The sequence below is a fragment of the Myotis brandtii genome, unplaced genomic scaffold (genome assembly GCF_000412655.1).
Source record: "Myotis brandtii unplaced genomic scaffold, ASM41265v1 scaffold819, whole genome shotgun sequence".
NCBI classification, from domain to species: Eukaryota; Metazoa; Chordata; class Mammalia; order Chiroptera; family Vespertilionidae; genus Myotis; species Myotis brandtii.
In genome coordinates this window covers 261,551-265,198 of record NW_005371320.1, presented here as the reverse complement: position 1 = coordinate 265,198, position 3,648 = coordinate 261,551, and the positions used below count along the sequence as shown (strand labels likewise).

General features: G+C 57.3%; 1 protein-coding gene across 2 annotated transcripts in view; it reads left to right on the top strand.

Annotated features, from left to right (window-relative positions):
• The window catches only part of TRAF3 (TNF receptor-associated factor 3), a 51,018-nt gene that overhangs the window by 283 nt on the left and 47,087 nt on the right, over nt 1-3,648 (top strand). Inside the window, exon 1 of one of the 2 annotated variants that reach the window (XM_005884106.2) lies at nt 55-98. The exons of the other annotated variant lie outside the window; for it this stretch is intronic. The gene's annotated coding sequence lies outside the window, so the exon portion shown is untranslated. Of the gene's footprint in view, nt 1-54; nt 99-3,648 lie in introns of those variants that run through there. 2 annotated transcript variants of the gene reach the window in all.

Sequence of the window (3,648 nt, the reverse complement as noted above, 5' to 3'; positions counted from 1 at the left end):
TGGCGCCCTGGCTGCCCAGGCGCGCAGGGCTGAAGATGCCTGTGCAGCGGTGCTCGGAGCGCTCATGCCGGTCCCCACACGGGGTGGCTCATGAGAAGGTAGGGGCTTTAAAAGCCATGTACGGCCGTATTGTAGGTGCTGCGAAGGCCCCAGCAGGTCCTGAGAGACGAGCCTTCGGTGTCTCGGAGGGGGCAGTGTGGGCATTTGAACAGGCACCTTATTGGTTGGCAGATGCCCTCTGAGTAAGTCATTGAAGTTGTTCTTTGCAGAGCTCTGCTTCTCCGACTCCGGAACGCGGCTGGATCCCAGAGGTAGACATGGCTGCAATGTCGTTGCTTCTCTACCCGAAGCCGTAAGACACTTTCCTTCATCTGTTTCACAAAACCTCCGCGCGTGGCGGCGGGTGCTGAAGTCTTGTTTCCTTGGTTCTTTGCCTTCAGGCGAGCGTTTCGGGCGTGTTGCTCTGCTGTCCGGGGTGTGGGATTCCGCCTCCAGTGGCTCAGAGAGGGGCTGAGAGTCAGAGCTCTGATTCGTTTTGCTAGGAATCGGTGGCCCCAAACTGTATTAAATGCATTAGGAGGGATACTTTCTATGTCCCAGCACCAAGAAATACGTTGCCAGGGTTACCATGGCAGCTGCATGCCTTCGGGAAAGCTGATGAATGGCTTCTGGACCTTCTGGTGTTTTCAGCGCGAGGTCCCAGTGGAGGCTGCGTCCTGATGATGGGAATGAATTCAGCGCCACCTCCTCTCTGTTTACCAGGCGGCCGTGCAGCGGTTCTTCCTGCTGAGGTCTGCCTTCGCCTCTTGCTTCCTGGCCACAGACTGTGGCTGAGGGATGTGTCCAGCTTCAGGTTGGGGTCTGCCTGTGTGAGCACCACGGCCCAGCACCTCTGTCTGCAGGTGTGGGTGCTGGCGGCCCTCGCCTCCCCAGGCCTAGCAGCACCCTGCGGCCAGGCGCCTGCTTCTCCCCCGACGTCATCATGGTTGGGGTGCAGAGGGAGCCCCAAGTCAGGAGGACCCCTGTCCAAACGCCAGCTTGTGAGAATAACAGACAAAGACCGACTTCTTCATCGCCAAACAGGGTTGTCTGTTGTTTGTGGGATGTGTGTGGCATCATTTCTTGTGTATTTAAACTCTATCCCTGTCGTGACTGGGACTGAAGAGAATCTGTCAGTACTTTGTAAAGGGCCTCCTGACAGCCTCTGCGTGGGCGCAGGAGGCCTGAGGGGCTGCTGAGGCCGTAGATCGCAAGAGGGGCGGCCAGGTTCCCCGAGGACATGTCACTGGCGTGTAACCGTGTAACCGTTCTCCTCATTAGTAAACACTCTGAGTTTATGCTCAAGCTCGAGGGCGGATTGACTCACAGGCCCACCCCACGCTGGCAGCAGTGACTCACCTGCAGGCCTCAGTGCAGTCTTCAGCAGATTCAGCCCTTTGTTGTGCAGATGAGGAAACCGAGGCCCAAAGAAGTTATGCCACTGGGTTAAGGTCCAGAGCAGGTCAGAACCAGGTCTGGGATCAGCACTGGCTGCCGGCTCGGCTCCTGGCAGAAGGGGTTCGCTCTCGGCCGCTTGCTCTGGGTCTGTAGAGAGGCCCTCTCGTGTGGCAGTAGAGTTCGCTGGCTGGTGATTTTAAAAGCCCGCCTTCTCTCCGCCTTTGTCATTCCTGGGACTCCGCTCAGTGCGCCGGGGCTCAGGCCGAGTGGTGGCGAAGCCCAGCCTGTGTGTCCGGGTAAACTGTGCCCGTGCCGTCCGTGCTGTTTGCAGAGAAGCTGAGCTGGCCTGGTGGCCATGGGGCAGGGCCTGGGGGATGCGCGCCTGAACCATCACCTGCTACATCCAGGCCTCGACACTGTTTTCTAAGACAGTAACACGGGCTCTCAGGTGTAGCTTACAGGTTACAGCTTATCACAGGTAATAAGAGATTCTGCTTATGAGGCTTGACATACAAATTGATGGTTAGCCAGATGCCAGTTAACCCAGAATTTTTAAAAAATATGTTTTATTGATTTTTTACAGAGAGGAAGGGAGAGGGATAGAGAGTTAGAAACATTGATGAGAGAGAGACATCGATCAGCTGCCTCCTGCACACCCCCTACTGGGGAGGGGCTTGCAACCGAGGGACATGCCCTTGACCGGAATCGAACCTGGGACCTTTCAGTCCGCAGGCTGACGCTCTATCCACTGAGCCAAACCGGCCAGGGCTAACCCAGAATTTTAACTCACCCTCTTCAGGAAGACTGAGGTTTTACTGTAGGACTGACAGTGCTGGATCCCTCCTGTGGTTCTCACAGACCTTGGACGAGGGGCGGGGTCTTGCTCCTCCCTGGGGGCCTGGGCCAGGGTTGTGACCCCTTCACCAGTGGTAAGGCAGCGATGTGCGACTTCCTTAACAAGGGCACAGCTTCGCCTGGACGGCGTGGCTCAGTGGTTGAAAGTTGACACGTGAATCAAGAATTGGAGATTTGATTCCTGGACAGGGCCTATGTCCGGGTTGTGGGCTTGATCCCCAGTGTGGGGCGTACAGGAGGCAGCCAATCAATGATTCTCTCTCATTGATGTCTCTCTCTCTCTCTTTCCCTCCCTTCCTCTCTGAAATCAATAAAAAGCATTAAAAAAAAATAAAGGGCACAGCTTTGCCTGGCTTCTGGTTTTGGGACGCCTGCTCTGGGACCTGCTGCCATGCTGAGCAGCAGCCCGCCAGCTCCCACGGGGGACCGGGGCACCCCGCAGCCGCCCGTCAGCCCCGTGGCAGCGAGTGCGTGGCAGCAGGCGGTTCTGCTTCCGCTTTCTCACTTTCTAGCGCAGGCCCCAGACGCGGAGCCGAGAGGTGCTGTCAGTCATCACCGTCCTGTGTCCGGGCACGGCCCACAGACCTGTGGACACGACCAGGTGGCTCTCACCACTCCACGAAGCCTGGTTTCTGGAATCCGAGTGTCCGGTCACCGGTATTAGATACGGCGTTCTATTACATGCTGGAGATGGAAAGCAGAAGAAACTAGTGGCTCTGAATAACTAGCCTTAAATTTTTTAAAATAACAGCTCTTTCAAGATAATTTGCATGCCATGCATGGCACCTGCTACAGCGTACAGTTCAGCAGTTTTCAGTGTGTTCCCAGCTGTGCATCCAGAACATTCCATCTCCCCAGAGTGGCCATCAGACCCTGACTCGACTCACAGTGAATGGGAGTGGGAGGTGAGGGTGCTGCCTGCGAGGCGCCCAGGTGAGAGCCTGGCGGGTGGAGCTGGTTTGGCTGCAGCCCCTGGAGCGTGGGTTACGCGCATGGCGTGGCTGTTGCGTCTCTGATAAGCCATGAGCTTTAACTGGCTTTCCATGCAGGGGCAGCAGCAAGGGTTTCGGGGCAGAGACGTGCTGCCAACGGGAAGGGCACCTCGGTGTTTGGGGAGCAGCGGGCACCTCGGCGTGGCGTGCCTTTGCATTCTTCCCGTGGGCGCATGCTGTTTCGTTTACACGCCCGTTCACGTGGATGCTGACTTCATGGGCAGAAGCAAAGGCAGGGCCCAGAGGGAGGGGCCCCTTTCTCTGTGAAGGGCTCATGGGGACGGGCAGGCTGACGGCTGCCCTGTCTCCCTGCGGTCAACGGGGTGTGAACAGCGAGTGCGCCTGTGTCCCGTCCCCTGGGCAC